The sequence below is a fragment of the Abrus precatorius genome, unplaced genomic scaffold (assembly GCF_003935025.1).
Source record: "Abrus precatorius isolate BTA unplaced genomic scaffold, Abrus_2018 Scaffold11, whole genome shotgun sequence".
Lineage (NCBI taxonomy): Eukaryota > Viridiplantae > Streptophyta > Magnoliopsida > Fabales > Fabaceae > Abrus > Abrus precatorius.
This window is the reverse complement of record NW_020874303.1, coordinates 19,339,941-19,360,037: the sequence shown is the minus strand read 5'-3', so window position 1 is coordinate 19,360,037 and position 20,097 is coordinate 19,339,941. Positions and strand designations below refer to the sequence as shown.

At 26.4% G+C, this 20,097-nt stretch overlaps 1 pseudogene; it reads right to left on the bottom strand.

Moving 5' to 3' along the window:
* Positions 1 to 1,009: 1,009 nt before the first annotated feature.
* On the bottom strand, positions 1,010 to 20,038 carry LOC113855766 (annotated as a pseudogene).
* Between the last annotated feature and the right edge of the window lie 59 nt (positions 20,039 to 20,097).

Below are 20,097 nucleotides of genomic sequence, written 5' to 3'. Positions count from 1 at the left end.
AACCCGTTTATGTTTTTTTATGTTATAATATTTCTAAATTTATGCATGTACTTTTATTTTAATGAAATTATTTTATGGCATATTTTATGAATTTTTTATTGAACAAAATATATATTTTTCATTAACAAAAATATTTTTCGTACATTTTTTTAATTTAACTTTTATTTATGAATACCGTACAATGCGCGGTCACCCTTAATTAATCTGCACCGATTTTGCCGTCTCTGAGAAAATGACAAGTTATCGATTCAACGTTGATCCCAACTCATAAGAAAATAAAATTATAGGCATTTGCATGGAAGACTAGCATGTCTATTCCAACATACCAACGACATTAAGACATTTCATTATTTATGTTTTGTTTGAAAGTAAAGAGTGAGAAAAAAACAAAATTAATTTTCCTTGTTTAATTTACAAATGAGAGAAAAACATAATTGTTAATGACAATTGAATCCTTAACATATTAAAAAATATGTTAATAAAATTATTTTTTTAATAAATGAACCTTTTCTCCCTTATTTCCTCTCCACTAAAAGAGAGAATTTCTCTGTAGACTCGGTATTTCTTTTTTCCTTTTTCCATTTTCCCTCCTCAAACAATAAAAAGAAAAGCATTTTCCCCTTACTTCTTACTACCTATTTCTTTTTCACTCAATCTCTATCAAACAAAATAAAGGCTTATCAACGACCAACGAAGATTCATTTGCTTTAAAATATTTCATTGATTGAAATTGACTTTAAGATGAATGAGTACAGTAGATTATTTGTTTTTGTGCTCTTTAATTAGGTATCTGGGCATCACATGTGAAGGCCATAAATACTATCCACAAATAATAATTCTAAATAGTCTTGACTTGTGAAGTCAATGTTACATATATTTTTTTTAAAATATCAGTTTGACAATCCTTATGATAAAACAATTACTGAATAACTCTGATTCCTCCGAAATTGCATTGGGCATGGTATGGTAACGAGGCATCATAGGGGCATTGAGGCAACAAGAGTTCGAGTTACGGGTGGTTAAGCATTTGGTTTTTATGCGTAAAGACTGGGCGACTATAATCTCCCAAAGCCCATATGGGAAAAATGTTTCGATAGGATGAGTAGTTGAGGGTACAATTCCTCAAAAATGCTCCAGTGATCTCCTGTACATGGCAATGAAAGATATTTTAAAAGAGAAAAATGTATATGTGCATACTATGTGATCGCTTAATTGTCATCACTTGTAAGTTACCTGTTGTGGGAAGTCTCCATCTTCCAATTGTGAATTGATTAATAACCTTATTCCGCGCTCTGTGGGTGTTGGATCTATCTCAACCTTTTCGTCACCAAATAAATCATTTTTTTATTAGCACAATAACAGGCTACATGGGTGAGAAAATTTTGTTCTTTCATTTAATCCTCAACTATATGTCATTCTGATGTAATCTTACTTTCTTTTTTAACGAAAATCAAACACCCCCTAATTTCTCATACTAGTGTGATTTGCAAGGATTTGCCATTGGCTTTAGGGGCTTACTTAAATACAAGCTCAGTCAACAAATAACATTCGCTTAATTTAAATAAATTTCTCAACAAATATTTATAAATAAAAAAATAGAATAAATCAATATTTTTCATAAATTAAACTTATAAATATTAATTTTTAGAGAAGTCAAATAATTTTAATTTTTAATGTAAGTTTGAAAAAGTTTTCCCAAGATAATACAAAATTACCACTGAAACAACTGAAGATTTTTGTTTACTAACCTGCCCTGCATCAATAAGGGACATCAAAGCCCATGAAGTTTGAACTAAGTTTGCCCTGTTCCCTTCTAGATTTGTATATACCTGTTTGACCAAGAAAGCATCTGAGTATATTTGTGGGTGTAGATAGAAATTTTCCTCTTTCTGCAGAGTCAATTTTGCTATTCAAAGCACTTAAATACCTTATTTTGGCATGACAAGTAACTCTTTCTCCAGGATTTTGTGTTTTTTCAATGTAACTGATTGGTTTAGAAATGCAGTGATCCACTTCCTTTCTTCTGTGCTTTGGGTATAACTTTCTAAAGAGAGCCAGTCCCTGCATTGCTGATGCTGTACATTCTACATACCTATTTCACAACATGACACGTAGTGAGTAGCATGAATTGGCCAATATAACTCGTCAACAATATGCTTGCCCCTGTAATCCTACTCCATCTCAATGAAAGTGCCTTCAAATAATTCCGTTGGATTGAAGTTCTGCAGAAGTAGAAATGATTAGTTAGGGAGCATTTGGAGGAACAGCTTATAGAAAGTCTGAATCTATAAGTTCTTTTTAAGCTCATTTCAATAATTTTCTGTTTATTAGTATAGTTTGTTAAAATAAGCTCTTTTCCACTTATTCTAAAAGGTTTTATAGTCAAGTTTATAGAATAAATGTATCTATAAAAAGATTTTATTGGATAAGAATTTAATTAAGTTATATTTCCAAATTAATGTTTTGAAATATCCATTTGACAAAATAGGACAATCCATATTTTCTTACCTCTAACCAACGGCTCCCAACCAGTGAAACCGCCATTATTGCTCTGTAGTTGAACGGGACATGTTAAAGGTGTTGTACTTGTATGAATAAGTACTATGGTATGGTCACATTGAAGAGAGAAAGATATAATATTTATCTAACAAAGACGTATCTTATTGGTTGTCAGTACTATTAGTTAAAGTTGATAAAAATTGTACCTCTCTCTCTGTAATGTGATCATATTATATTATTTAATAACCCTAGAGGATTCAAATTATGCTAGTTAAGCACGATACAATTAGAAAGTGCATGGATCATTGTAATTAAAGAAAAACACACCTGAAGAGATAGAATGACATTAACTGCAACGTAGAACCGTTCATCTCCATTTTCTCGCCAACAAATGTATTTGCAGTATGTCAAACAATAATACTAAGTGTTGATAATCAATATCGTAAGAACATTTAAAAAACAAAAATAAAAAAATTATTTAGCACATACATTTTTAAGGTACATAAAGGTATTAAAGATGATGTGTTTGATATTTTTTAAGTAACATCTTTGGAGTACTATTTAGTAAGACCCATAATTAAATTGAAAAATGTTAACATTAATATTTACAATTAATTTTAAATAATTAAAAATGATAAATTTATATAAAAAAAAGTATAATAATTTTTTCATGAACCTTTAGTCCTTCTGCCGTGCAGTCAGAGACTTGCCAGCCATGATCCTGCATTGAGAATGTCCGTGCCCCTTTGGATATGTGTCCATGCATTGCTTTGAAGTCACCTGATGGGTTTTCACGAACCTTTAAAATAGAAAAAATAAATGGCATTAGAACTCTCCTTCAACAGTCATTTTATGGTTTTGAGGGTTTTTCGAGTCTATGCATATTAAGCGCAACCTGGGAAGCCTTCACGAAGTGGTGTGCTTTCTGAAGTGTAGGCACATACTCTTCACTCAAATCACATGACAGGATTCCTTGTATAGCAAATGCAGCATCCCACAGTTGAGACCCAAAAGACTGTAATTTTTCAGTGAATAAACATAAGCAGTCAATGCACGTCCTATTTGTTAATAGGTGAAATACTCATTTTAATCCTTTAAATTGGATATGTCCATTATTTTAGTTTTCAATTTTACAAAAATCTCATTTTAATTCTTATTTTTAAAAATAACATTCATTTTAAGCCTTTTTTATTTAAATTAATGACAAAAAAACTGAAATAAGTGATTTAAAAATATTAAAAAATAAATTAAATTTTTTATAAATTAAAAATTAAATTGATAAAGATTTATAATTTTAAGGACTAAAATAAATATTTACTCTTTATTTTAATTTTTTAAAAGTAATAACTTTTTTATTTGAAAGATTAAAATATTCATTTCATTTTTATATTCTCAGTATAATAAATATTTTTTTATAAAACTTCATTAGTTCTAATTGCTTAAAATTAGTTGTAAGACCTGATATTAACACTTCTATTTTAATAACAATACATATTCGAAAAGATTAAAGAAGACTCTAGCCTCTAGTTATTGAAATTTAAAAGGTGATACCAATTACCTGGATTTTCAAGCCATCTTCCGCAAGCCAGAAGTAATCAGGGATTCTAGCCAAATGAAGTTTGAATGCATCTGAGTTGGGATCTTCGACCCAACACGCAATCAAACATATGACCTGACATGGGAGTAACCATGCATGCAAAACTCCATTAATTAATCAACCTCGAAATAGTAATAATACTGTCATTTATTGGTTGAGATTGTTACTGTGTTTACCTTCATTACGCTGCCAAAGCAAATGTATTTACTATTCTCAACCTCATAATGTTATATGATTAATTGTGACTTCTAGTGCCTTTTCTCTCAGCATGGAAAAGGGCCAGCAGTAGTTCAGAAGAGGCTCTACCACTTGATGAAGGGATGCCCATACCATGTCTTGAATCAGAGAATGTGGATAATAGAGATCCTCCTGAAATTGCATATTTCATTCCCTTGGACAAGCAATAAATTTATATAAAGGATTGTTAAAGAGCTAAATATTTTGACATATGTAACAAAACCTTAGCAACTGTATTTCGGGCTTTATTCCAATTGATTTGATCATAAGGCCGGTTGTACATTTCTTCTCTTAGCGATATGATTAACTCGGTGATACGACCCACGAACCTCTTCACGTATAAATATGACATGGGCATGTAAACTAAGCGACATCAGCATGACATTTTCCCTGTATAATGTATTATTTGGCAAAGGACTTAAAAAGAGGAATATATACAAGCAATAGTTGCAAATAGAGAAGTATTATCTTACTAAGAAGTTACTATCCTTCACTCCCCTTCCCTTCGCCTATTTAATTATGACAAGGAGGCAAGTTATAACCTGGATCAATAAGGGTCCATTTGGGCATAAGCCATATTTCTGGTGGAAGTGGGTTGCACCCTGACCACTCATGAACTCCGAGTACCTGTTATAAAGAGAGAGAAAATAAGTGTTATTAATATGATCTACATTGTGCTTTGACCCTCTATATGGAATCCCCAACCTCCATCTTCGTTCTGTTTCAGGTAAAAATTGAAAGAAAGATAGAAAAATCCACTATAGGTTATATTCAGTTGTTTCTAGATTACATGCATAAATCTTAACTTGTTTAATTTCCCTTCAAGGCTAGCTTGCTGAAGCCTTAGTATTATTTCAACTGTTATATATGTGCATGCACTAGCTAAGAAACATGATAAATATATACCTGATGATTATACAAATAACGAATAATTTCCTTCCGGTGTTCTGGTCCTAAAACAGCGTTGAGGGATCCTGTAATATAGAGTGCTATTACCTGCAAAAACGGTAATATGAATATATGATGTATATAGAGTGTACCTTCAGAAAAACAAGCTTCTATGTGCATAATTTGACGACCAAAAAAATTGAAGTTTAATCTGGTGATTCTTTAGTTCAGTAGGTGATACTAATTCCACTAGTTATCAAACTCATTAAATAATATATTAATTAAAACCAGGCAAGGGAAGGGAGCCGAAAATTATGCTGATGCAAAAAAAATTCTGTGTTAGGCTAACTTCTTATACTGTAACTTTTGTCTTAAAAATTTTGAGTTATTTATATAAATTTTATAGATTTACACTAACAGTATAAAATATAATTCAAATGATATTATGAGCCTGGATGGATATGCGACAGAATTACTTTTATCAAAATCGAAAAAGTATCACTTTTAATATATATATATATACAAAGTGGATATAAATAGCAATACAGCATTAACAAATTGCTATAGATTATATATGTGGTTATGCTATGCTTGTTTGATATCTTTCCAGCATTAAATAGTTATTGATTGTGTAATCAATAAAAATATAATTGACAACTATTTTTTTGGGGGGTCCAATGTTGTAGGGCCTTTTTACGAAGGGAAACAAACGCTTTAATTAATTTGAGGAGTGCTCACCAAAGGTTGAAGGAAAAACAAAGGACCAGCAGATTCAGCAGGCCAGTGTCCATTATGTGACTGAATAGAGGAATAGAAACTGACAGCCCTTCGCATTGTACTTATCAATGCTTTCTCCGTTACCTCCTCTATGTCTCTCACGTTAACTTTTGGTGGAATGGGCCAGGCCAGCACGTGTTCTCCTTTGTGAGCTGAGAATCACCCCATTTCAATAGTCAACACCCAACGGCCACACATTTCATTTTTTTTAGGAAGGTACTTGCTTTGTTGATATCCTCAGATTGGAAAGGTTTTTACTTTTTACAATCAACTTTGTTGGTCCAATAACATATTAATAATTGTTTATTAATTTTAAATTTTCACGATTTTATGGGGAAGGTCTGTGGTGGTGATGGTCTGATGGACATAGTTTGCTGTTGTGAAGGGTTAGGTTTTCGCATATATCTATGGCCCTTAAAAATAGATAAATAAATAAAAATTATGAAAACAACAGCTCATTTTTAATGTAAATTACAAAATAACACATGTTATAATATAATGAGTGAAAACAAATGATGTGAATATTTTAAAATTAATATAATGAGTAAAATTTTATTCTATGAATTCTAAATTTATAGATATTAAAAGTTTAGCATCAAATAAACTGAGATCGATGTAATAATTTTTTAAATAATAATAATAATAATAAGATGTGAAATTGTTTAATATAAGATGGGTCACTTGATTCATTGTAAGATAGAATGAATTGGAAAAAGTTTTATCATATATATATATATATATATATATATATATAATTGAGTACTATTTTATGAAAAATTTGATGAGGTGTCAGTACTTTTATCATTCTTTTTTATTTCTTTTTATTCTTATAAATTTTATTCTATTTCAAATTTTAAATTATGAAAAAAAAATAATTACGTATTGACAATATCATTTATTATTTATCATTTTCTATATTAGCATATTATCTTGACATGATGTATTGGAATTCATTCTAATAACTTATAGAGGAAAAGAAATCAAAAGAACACCTAAAAAATAAATAAAATCTATCACCAAATAGTCTATTAAAAAATTGAAATCAGTTTTATGTGCTATGTGATATTGAAGCTCTTTCTGTTTATCATTATAAACCTTTGTAAGTAAATCAAAGAAGAGGTAATAAGTGAGTTTTATTTCTTCTGTCATCATGTTTGGTTATCCCTTAATTCATTACATCTTCATTTTTGGTTTACCCTTTTTCACATTGTTTTTACATATTAGGTTCTATTAAAGAATTTTACTATAGACTTTCCTTTTAACGTTTTCTTACTTTTTGCTTTTGCAAAGAATCTTTCAAATGAAATCATAAAGTAGCATTACACATGATTCTTATATTTTTTCATATAGTATATAAATTTGAAATCAATTTCATGTACTTTACAGTCTTGAAGTACTTCTGCCTACAATTACAAACCTTTGTAGGTGAATAAAAAAAAAGTTAAACAATGAAGTTAGGTATCATTTGCATTTTACTTTATTGTGTCTGTAAATTTTGTTCTTCTTTCTTCACATTATTTAAAATCAGTTTGGTATATCTTATTCTATTGCTCTTTCTTTTAACATTTACAAACCTTGCAGGTAAATAGAAGAAATATTAACTAATATAAGTTAGGTGTAATTTATATTTTATTTTTTTATGTTTCATGTTTGGTTTATTTTTGTTCACATTGTAACTGTATAAATATCGTAAAAAATAAATTCTCTTAGGCAGCAAGTTCTCTCAACTTTTTTTTATATATTAGTTTTGTGTACTTTGAGACTCTGCTATTTTGCATCATTGACGATAAAATCTTGGATTTGAATAGAAGAAAAGTTTAAGAAAGCAAATTTAGGTATTATCTCCATTTTTTTTTTCTTACACCTTTATGTATGGTTCATATTTCTCTTTCCTCTTTCATTTTTTTATCACTTCCTTTTTCTTTAATATGATTTATAAAGCATTATCGTTTTTTTTATATTTCGATTGCTTACACACTATTGTTGTGCATTTTTTCATTGCTTGACAAGAACAAGCTCAAGTATCATCTCCACTTTTGTTCACCCTTCTTTCTTTTTATTATTATTCATTACTTTGTTTTTGTTTTATAGAACATTTATATAGTATTATTTTTTAATATTTTGATTGCTTACATATTTTTGTTATGTATTTTTTTACTGTTTGGCAGCAATAAAGATTAACTAATGAAATAGAAGTATGACATTTGTTATTTTTTTAAAATTTTTTATTGTTATGCTTTTTTTATATTTTGATTGCTTATACACATTTATTATGCATTTTTCTATTATTTGGTAGGAACAAATATTAATAAATGTTAACTAACGAAACTCAAGTATGATCTTTTTGTGCATTTTTTTTATTATTATATTTTTTATATATATTTTGATTGCTTACACACCTTTAATATTATTTTTTTTGCCTATGTTCTTCACTTTTTGTCTACAATAGTATGTTGTTATAAAAATAGAATTATTTTATTGTTGAGTGGTGTATATATAAATTTGAGGTTGACCATTATTTTTTTACATTTTTATTTTTTAAAATAATTTTATAATGCATATTCTGTTTAACGCTTTCTTGCCATTATATTTTGTAAACAATCATTTGAATGCATTCAAATTATTAAATAAAATTATAATATTTTGTGTATTTAACTAGTTTGATAAGATAATGTTGAAAATAAAATTAATTATTTCTTTATTATAACATATGTTTTATATACTAATATATGAAATAATTATTATACATGTTTTTGAAATATTAGTTAAAAAAATATTTTATATACTAATATTTAAATAGATATTAAGATATGATTGATGAAGTTAAAACAGAAATTAAGACTTTTAATTTTTAAAACTTTTCTATTTAATTGTATTAATTCATTATCATATTACTAGAAGTTACTTGATATTTTTAAATTGTTAGACATCTATGTTTCTGTTTGAATATTCAGTTATGTTTTTATTCTTATAAAGGGACTTATAATGTAGGAAAGAAGTTTGGATTGCTGTTTGGGCATGATTTTGGTTTATTTGATAATCAAGGAATGGGCTTACATTTAACAACACAATTTGGGATGTTATCAATGTTTTTTATTTAGTCAAATTAAACGTTTTGGTAGTGGATCAAAGCAATTTTTGTGGACATTTTTTCGTCCTTTACTGACTAGAAAACTAATCTTCTATGTTGTACTACTTAATCAATGTATCATGAAACTTTGATATATGAATGAATTAAAATATTCCTTATATTTACTTAGCTTTATTTTCTGTGAAAAAAATTATAACATGCATATGTCGTCGTTAAGGAGATGAATAAAAGTTTGAATCTATTGTCGGCCAAGTTCTCTCTTATTTCACTCAATCAATTTATTGAGATTAATATCAAACAACAAATCTTTGATAATATTATGTATGCTAATCACTACTTTATTAAAAAAATAAAAAACTCTTTTTCACAAACTATCCTAAACATTTATGAGAGGTCGTATAACCAACGGACAATCATTTGTACGTTGGGATCTAAATTATTTTTGAGAAATGATTATGTTAATGAACTAATTTTGATTGATGAGTTTTGAATGAAAAACACTAACATAGTTTACTTCACGATACTTTTTTTAAAAATAAAAAATAATGAAATTATTTTGTTGTCATAATTAAAATTTGAAAATTGAATTTAAACAACAAAAAAAACATTTATTTATATTTATATATGTAAAAACTACACCTCAATTATAATAGAACAATAAAACATTGTATATGATATAGATATTATGTTAATTCTTTACTCATTTGCTTTACATTACATATGTATATGATATAGATATTTTGTTTTCTTTCCTTTTTTGGGTCATTAACTATTTTGCTCTCTCTTGACATTGTTTGATAAAAGTTAGCGTGGGGCTTTCATTACTCTTCCATTTTTTGACTTTCAGTTATAGTATTTTCAGCTTGACACAACACTAAAACAGTGAACAGCCACTCTTTTTTCTTCTTCACACCCTTTTTAACTTTAACTGTTTTTTTTTTACAAAAAAAAAAAAAAGAAAGAAAAAAAGCTTTGACTGCTTTTTGTATTTTGGAAGTTTGGAGAATGTTTGAAAACTTTTTTTTCTGACATGGTCTACAAGGAAATTTGTATAAATCTAATGCACTTGACTATATTCAGTTCATAAAATATTAATGCATCTCTATTTTTATTAACAAATATTATTTTTTATTATTAGTATAATGTTAAGATAAAATTTTATTTACTTATATTATTTCAGTTAAGCAAACTAGATTAATACAATAATTTTTTTTCAATGATTAAAGTGTGTATTCTTTTTAATATAATTCAAAAAAAGATTAAGTTTGCTAACTTTTTAAAAAAGTTTTAAAAACAATTACTTCATTATAATTAAGCAAAACTAAAGCATGCTCTGAACGACGCGTCACATGCTCATTTTCATAGATTAGTTTTAAAAAAAACTTACAATGAAAATAAAAAAATTATTTTATTTAAAAAATCGAACATAGCAAAAATATGAATGTATTTTAAAACCATTCTATATTAAACCAATTATACATTTTTATAATTTTTGTACTTTTTATATTCTTAACCCAATTCTAAAGGTATTAAATTAACAAAATTCAATAAAAAAGACCAATATTAACATATTTGTTCTAGTTTAAAAGTCAACCTTGGAGAATGCTCTTTCAACCCTACTATTTAAGTGTGCACTAAATTTTACTTAACACACGTACTTCAAACAGGAAAAATTACTGCGTTGCATTAAAAAAATGCACATCGACTAAAAGTTAGTGCAAAAACCAAACACAGGCTGACTCGTTTGCAAGAATATGCTTCTCTTTGATTTGGAATATTCAACTTTGCACTAAATCCTAAACTCTCAACCCAATAAATTAATGCAAAAACCAAACACAAGCTGAGTCGTTTGCAAGAACATGCTTCTCTTTGATTTGGAATATTCAACCAACGTTTTGCACTGTGATTAAACGTGAAACATACCGTGTATCTGGAAATGGAGAATCTAATGACGCGGATTAGCTAAATTTTGATATCTCTCTGTATTGAATGGTTGAAATGGTCTTTCATACTCGAATGTTTTGGATTCCATTGCAGATCGACAGAAGTGTAATGCATCGTCCATATCACTTTTCTTTTGCTCGTCCTCTTTCTTGGCTTTTCTTTAGGCGAACAATACGTATTACCTTGAAGAAAATGGAGGAAAAGTAATTATCCATGTGCTACTCACTTCATTCTTTGTCCTAATCTAACGACGCCACTGCATGTGAAGAGGCAATTCAAATTCAAACAATTTAGTCAGGTCGCCATCAATCACTTTATTCTTCAAATTAAAGGATGAAGTTGTATTACACTACGTACTAGAGAATATATATATTTTAATGTGTCTTTTTAATATTTTAAAATGAATTTATATATAAAAAATAAGTGAAAATAAAATTAATAAAATACATTATCATATATAATCTTATTTTTTAACAATTTAAATATATAATACTTTTTATTAAAAATGAAATGATATAAAATATATTAAAAAAAGTAATTCACTTGTTAATGAGTTTACATGTTAGGAAGAATAATAGTCGATTATAACACTGTAGTAGAGAATGGGTAGCTAAATAGTTATTGTTCTATGAAATAATTTAAAGTTTGTTTGACAAAATATTTAAACTAACCTCTAATTTATTTCACCTAAATAGAGTTGTGTGAAAAGCAAGTTTATTTCCCTATTTTATAACATGTTTTTTATTTGTTACTTGAGCTTATAATTTATCATATTTTTTTAACTTTTATCTTTACTTTTTTAATAGCTTTCTCTTTTATCATAACAATATTGTTACTTTATTATGAAATAATACATAATAAATAGTGTTATTTACTATTATGAGATATCATGATGAAATCTAATTCAACGAATGTTGACTATTTATTTTAACTATTGTATTATTTTTACTAATTTTAGATTATTTTTTAATGTGACATTATTTACTTAAATTTTTATATTTTATACACCGTTTACTTTAATTATTCATAGAATATTTAATTTATAAATAAAAAATAATAAAAGTTTAAAATGAACTAACAAACTCAAAAAAATGTATTTTTATGTCATGATATATTTATCAATTAATTTAAAATAATTAAAGTTATTAAATAATTTTAATTCAATAAATTATAGCTTTTTAATTATTAACTTTTAGTTAAGAACTTATTTTTTATTGGCTAAACGTAAAAAAAATAAAATAAAATTAGTACACAGCTGCATGAGTCTAAATGCCAATGTCATTTAAATACAAATTCAAATAAAAAAAATCAGAAACATAATTATAAGATAAAAGATGCTTAAAGCATGTTTTAACTAACTTATTCATACACTTATTTGTTTTTTTATAAATATAAGCAGACCTTATAAACTAGACATATTTCAAACTATTTTTAATAAAATTAATCAAATAATTCAATGTGTACTGTTTTGAACATTCAAAATTAAAGAAAAGATGTTCTAAAAGTTATTTCCAATTTAAATATACCCTTTTACAAAATCAACTTAACTCCCAAATAAATATTTTAAAACTTAATCGTAAAAAGAGAATTAAGAACAAACTTACTCATAAAAATAGTAATAAACTAGTTTTAATCATCTCGAATAAGGTTACCATAATTTTTAGCTAATAACTTTAATATAAAAGTAACTTTTCTACTAATTATACTAAACATTTTCTCAATTCCTACAGCATGTTGTTGTGACATATTATAATCAGAGAGAAATCTTAAAAATAATTTTATAAAACAATCGAGAAAGCGAAAGGAATGAAATATTTTATTCAATAAAAATAGCAATATAATAGCTTTTTCAAAATGAAAAAAAGCATTTAAAAAAAATCTAAAAACTAAATCTTAAGTTGCCTTAACACAGGATATGAAGATTTGTTCAAGTTTATTATTAATATAAACTTTAGAAAGGAATTATGTTCTTATTTACATAGGAACATATTTTATTGTAAATAACCAAGAAAAATATAAAACTACAGTACTGTTTACTTAAAATGAGCTCACCAAACAATTAAGAAGGACCTCTCCCTGTTTTTTCACTATATCTATCTTTTTTCGGTTCACAATATTATGATCAGCAAGAGAAATGTAAATATCTAACACTTTTTTTTTTGTCGACAATATCTTACACTTTTTACGTAAAGAAAAGCGCTGATGGGCCTTTTGCCCGGTTCAGTTGAAAAAAAATAGTGCTAAGTGCATGCATAACTGTAGTCAACATGTGTTGACAAAAAACAAAGTAAGACTTTTTTACGTAAATAATATATTTTTAAAAATAATTTTTAAAAATATAATTTTTTTTAAAATTAATTCTTTAGTTAGTATTATTTTTTTTAATTCAACAACAATATCATCTGAATAATAGTAAATTTTTATTATTATTTTAATATAATTAATACTATACCAAAAATTAATATGTATCAAAATTATATATATATCAGGTGAAATTAAATAATAATAAATTTTTATTATTATTTTAATACACTAATATCATATAATATTTAATATTTATATTTATTATTATTATTACAAAATAACTAATATTATTTTTTATTATTATTTTAAAAATTTATCATCTCATTCCATCCTATACTCATTTTTTATTTTAACCAAATTCGATGGCTACTCTTGCTTCAATGAGGGTACTGTGTAACACTGAAGTGTGATGTACGGTGCAGTTGCTGTCACAGGGAGGGATTGTTCCCATGAAAGGAGTAGCCAGCAATTCTTCAACCATACACACAGATCCATGCAAGGGAGAATTAATAGTGGAAGTCAAATATAGGAATAATATATCACCATGAACATGCTAATTTTTTAAGCTTCAAGAATATTTATTATTTGTTATATATTCAATATTTAAAATATATAAGATGATAAAAGAAAAAAAAATAAAGGAAAAAGACAAAAAAATAATATAAACAAGACAAAAAGCCAAATAAAAAAAATCAAATTTACTATCATTTAATCTCGTTAGATATATATAATTTTAATATATATTAATTTTTAATATAATATCAAACATATTAAAATGATAATTTATTAAAATAATAATAAAATATTATTATTATTTATATATGAGCAATATTATTGCTAAATTAAAAAAAAATACTAAATATATAATTATTTTTAAAAAAATTATATTTTAAAAAATATATTATTTAAATAAAAAATTCATAATTAATTATAGATGTGAACTCTGAAATCGATAAACTTTTTAAATTTTATTAATTAAAAAATATGAATTTGACGCAACAAGTAAAAAAAAAAAACAATTGATAAAAAAAAAGCAGCTTATTCAATAGCATGGACGGCAATAAAAATTCGGTGTTATTATGTTAATAAAAAATGATTAGACAGAAACGAGATTTCATTAATGGAAAAGAAAACATGTGACTTGATCTTCACTGTTCAGCGATTTTTTCTTTTTAAATTCCAGATTATACGAATCCCCTGGTGCCCAATGTTTCTAATGTCACACGCCATACAAGAAGGTTAAAATCATACTTTCTAATATTTTTAATGTATTTTTATCATTAATTAAAATTTATTAAAATTATAAGAATTTCTTATACAAATTTATCATTTTTACATGTTTAAATTTGGTTACAAAACTCATTAATATATATGCCAAATAAATCAGTCGATGGATTATAAGTAGAGTTATTTACTCAGCAAATGATACTGGGAAGTGATTTTAATTCTGTCATCAATAAAAAGTAATGTTGAAGGTGCTGATCACATTGAGATCCATAATCTAATTGATACCCACTTGAAATTTGAAACAAATTTACCAAGGAATGGTGGAGTGTTGTGAAGTTGAATTCAAAGGTTTACACACACTCAAAATTTTGCTAATTCAAGTGATTTTTTTTTTAAATCCTTACTCTCCTAACACTTTTGACTATGCACTATATTTGACGAGATCTCAATCATATAGCCAAGAAAAATATTCTGTAATTCGTGAATTATTCACACATATACTCATTTATTTTCAAATTTCCTAAAGATAAATGGTCCCTAAAGATGTTGACAAGTGGCCAATTATTGACAACATTCTTATGTGTTATAAATTAACTTAACAGCACGATCGGTGTTTGAATTAATTATTGCTTACGTAAATAAAGTAGTTTTTAAAGTTATACTCACGGCAACAAACTATCAACGTGCTAGAGAAAAAAAATAGACATTATGATTGTTTATATTAATTTTTTATATAAAAATTAATATAAATATTATATATTTATACTAATAGTTTGATATATTAACAATGTAATGTATCATAATATGGATCAATTCTCCATATTGATAAAAGTTGTTAGTTAATTGTATGTATTGACATATTATATGTAAAGATTCACAATATTTATATGAACAGACTGTTTTTCATTAGATAATTAAGGACAGTAACAGCGATACATTCAAAACTTAATCAATTATATATGATTTTTTTTAGTCAGTGAACAAAATCAAAACATTGTCATCTTATTATATTAGTTAATGATATAGACATAAAAAAGATATCATTTTACAAGGATGAGTTTAATTAGCTAGGGTAGGCTCTTACACACGAAAAAGAAGACGTGGACGCAATAATGAATTAAATTTACAGTACATCAAATTTCTATTTTATATTATATCTTTATGCTAACGATCCAAGAAACTAATTATTTTCAGATAGATATTACTAACTTGTGCCATTGACATACCCAGCAGTAAATTATTGGAGCAGTTTGTTTCTTGTGTGGTTAAATATTGACATATCCCTCGTCTTCATATATTGAGAACGAGTACAAAATAACCCAAGTCAATTCATGGTCATTGTAAATGACTTTGACAAATAAACAAAATTCTAATACGTAATAGAGTTAGAGGGTTCGTCATCAACGAAACTCCTGCAAGAGCCCTTGAAAAGATATCTTCAGACCTTATACTATATATAGGCCGATAGAGTATGCTTTTTTCAACAACTATATCAGGTTGAGATGAGACAAATATATTTAAATAATTATGTCATAAATTTAATGATAAAACTATTAAAATAAGTTGATATGACAAATTGTATCAAGAATTTTATTAAAATGTTATAAAATTTTTAACTTATTTTTCATAAGTATGTTTTCCTCGAATATCTGTGTCAAACAAATAATCGTGGAACTGAAAGGTTCACATGCATGACTGCTAAAAGGGGCAATAGACATTGGACCATGACTAAAATTGGCTTTCTCAGTGCGTAGACGAATTAAATATATAATAAAAGAAAACATATAGTTTGAAAATGGGCCTTTCTTGAGACATTCAAGTTCCATAAACTTAACATACACGCTTGATTAGTAATAAAATGGGCTTGTTTATCCTTATTCAAGAAATGTAGTTGTTATATTTGTCGCCTTTTTCTTTTCTACTCTTTGGTCCAGAAAAATAAATGCAATATGTGCACTTGTTTATTTATTTGTTAATAGTCGTTGCTTAACTTAATTAATTAGTCTTGGTCCAGTGTATAGCGCGAGAGGAATGTGTTGCGCGAGAGCTGAATTAATTGAAGTTAGATTAATTGTGATAACAAGGTAAACAAATTAAAAAATGCATGGTTGGTTTGGCCATTGACTTCATGTGCACGAGTGAAAGAAGATTCAAAGTTTCATTATATCAACAACGAATCAATTGTATTGCAATGTAAATTTAATAACATATCCAAGTATGACATAATAATTCATGATAGCACTGCATAAGTTTTGAAGAGAGTTAATCCAGCATATGATATTGAAGTAACAGCACAATTCTTAAGATGGTTAACTCATTTTATTTACTTTTGTGTGTTAAGTTGCAGCAATTTTCATTTTTAAATTAAGCATACCAGTTTAAACACAACGAAGAGATGGATTGATTAATTAGGACTAAAATGCAAGAAATTTGCTTCGATAAATGTTAATTTTTAAATTTTCATCAAATTAGATTATTCAAATCCTTCAATTTATCAAATCATGATACATTTCTAATTCTGACTTAAATATTCATAAAATACAAGAAACATTCTGACCTAAATATTTTACCTATTCAAACCATGCAATTTATCATTTTCATGTTGAAACTTGTGTTAATTTATATTTTTAGACTCAATAAGCAGTTTGATTTGAATTTTTAGCTTAATAAAATGATTGATGACTAAATATACGATACATAATTTTTAGTTGTATTAATGATAGATTTATCATGAGAAAGACATATATTCATACATAAAGTACTAATAACAATAATTTTTTCCCCGTGTACACTTCTACACGACTACATGGTTATTTTAGTAATATGTTTAAAATATATTAACATTATAAACATAAACGTTTAATAGGCATAATCGATAATGAAATTATTTTATATAAAATTAAATAAGAGAAATTTTATAAATTTATGTTTAATTTTTTTAATTCCATACAATACGTAAATATAACAAAATATATAAACGTTTTAGCTTGATAAAAAAAACCAATGCATCCATATAAGTCTCTTTATTTGAAATTTTTTTAATTATAGTAAATTTATTCTATATTTTTAACAAAAAATTGACATATAAAATAAGTAAAAATCAAATGTACTTATATATTTTTTAAGCACTATAAGTGATAATGTAATATAAAAATTCTATTGATTTTAAATTTATATACATTTTAATGTAAAATGAAACGCAGGCACTTTACTTGTTGGAGTAGAAAATGAAACCCACAGTTTTTGTTTAAAATTGTAAATGGCTTTGCAAAGCTGCACTTTGAGGGATCCTAATTCGTGTACACATCAGTGGGTGACTTGCAATTAATATCTTCTTTTACGGCAGAGTATTCCTTCACCCAACACATCATTTTATATATATATTTTTTATAAAAGACATCTTATTGTGAATGATAAAAGTTTATTTTAATAATTCTTGTATTTTGGAGAAGATCTCTAATTATGGATCAAACGATATCTTTATAGTAAAAAAATATATACAAAAATTTATCAGCTTAGTGGAAAGATAGAGTAATAATCCATTTTTTTTTATTATCTATTAAAAACAATAATCAGTTTAGGATAAGGGGAATGAACATTCTGACCACATCCAATTATAAAATCTTAACATTTAGTTGTTTATAAAAATATTTGTAATAATCCTAGAACCATGTATATGTTTCCACAAACAAAAGAATGAAACCTTAAAATACTCCAATTAATAAACTCATCGGTAAACCCTAAAACTTTATTAAAAATGCTAAAACTTACTAATTAAATTAAAATATATAACCAAAAAGAAAAAAAGGCAATGATTAATGCCTACATTGAGTTATCTATCAAAAATAATTATGAATTATCGAACCTGTGCTTTTGAAAGCCGTCGGAGGCTTGGACAAACAATTTTTAATCTAAAAACATTGGAATGTAAAGTTGACCAATTAAAGTATTGTTAAAAGTGACATATTCATGAGCCAATGTTAAATTTAGCTACGAACATGTTCAATGGTGCAGTGGATCTGAGCTAAATTTTATTTTTTTAAAATAATATATAATTATAATTATGACCCACTCATTCAATTTAAGCTTTAATTTGCTCATTCCTACACAAGTATATACGAGACGAACTTTGATGAAATAAAGGTGAATGCCTGTAAGCAAAGCTTGATTGGGTGCTCTCCACTGATTTTACACTCAAAATGGACTTTGTTATTAGAAGTATCGGCTACATTTGCGAAGGTATAACTAATTAAATGACAATATCCAGCAGTGAAGTACTAACAAGATAAATTAAAGCAATAAAATGCCTAGTATGATCATAATGAGTTAGAGAATTTAATTCCAGATTTTTGTGCACATTATATTTTCATCTTGTTTGCATAGTTTAAAAGTGATTAAGTATAGTTTTGTCCATAGAAAAAACTAAGTATATTTTTCCGTTATCATTGGACAATATAGTCACAAGTTGAAAAAATTACACGAAGTCATTAATATAAAATAAATCACCTCATCAAAAAGCTTTAATTTGTTATTATTATGTATATAATCTAATAACTTGATAATTTATTTTGGTGGTTTTGTGTTAATGCCGCAATCTTAGTAAAGTTTGTCTTATGATCGAAAGTAATAATAAATTGTAATTAAGCACTTGAAAGTTGGAATAAGGAGGAATTAATGTTCACAATATCGGGTGGTTGATTAAATTTATTTATTTAATCTCATTTATACGCAATTGCTATATCCTCCTAGAATTTAGAATTATTCACGCACACGTTGATAGAGTGGAAAAACGTATAAGGTATAAAGGTAAAGGACTTGAATTAAATTCAGTATTCCGAAAAGTAGGTAAAGATAAATATCCTTGACATTATCCCCATTGCTGCAATGAATGTGTTAATTGGATTTTGCCAAACTCGGTTATTAGGCTCATATTTTCTTGCCGCTAATGCACATACTCGTACACACAATAATTGCAAAATGGCGTAATCAAAGAGAAAGGATGAGCATCAGCTACATTTTTTGACTCTTCCACGCTGTAACTACTGTATATTGGCACCACTTTCGTTTCTTTTATACATTTATGAATTTTAGAGCAATACAATAAATATTTTTAATATTATTTTTAAATAAATTAAAATTTTATATTGTTAATTAATATAAAATAAATAAAATATTTAAATTAATTGTAAGAATTTTTAAATTTATATAAGAATTTTTTTTTATTTACATAATAAGAGTTAGTATTTAACTTACAAAAATTAAGTGTAATGTCTTAAAATTAAAATTTACTTTAATAATTTACATCATAAAACTTAATAATAAATATTAGTACACCAACATTAATTTTAATTAAAAAATACCAATTATAAGACGCATTATTATACCTAAATTTTATTTGTGTATATTTTTTTCATCTCTAAAATTATCTGTCTCTGTCGATATTATGACCCACGAAATTGCGTACCCCCTAACATTGTGCCTATAAATGGCGGGACCGAAGACACACGCCAATTGCCATTGCAGCATACAATAT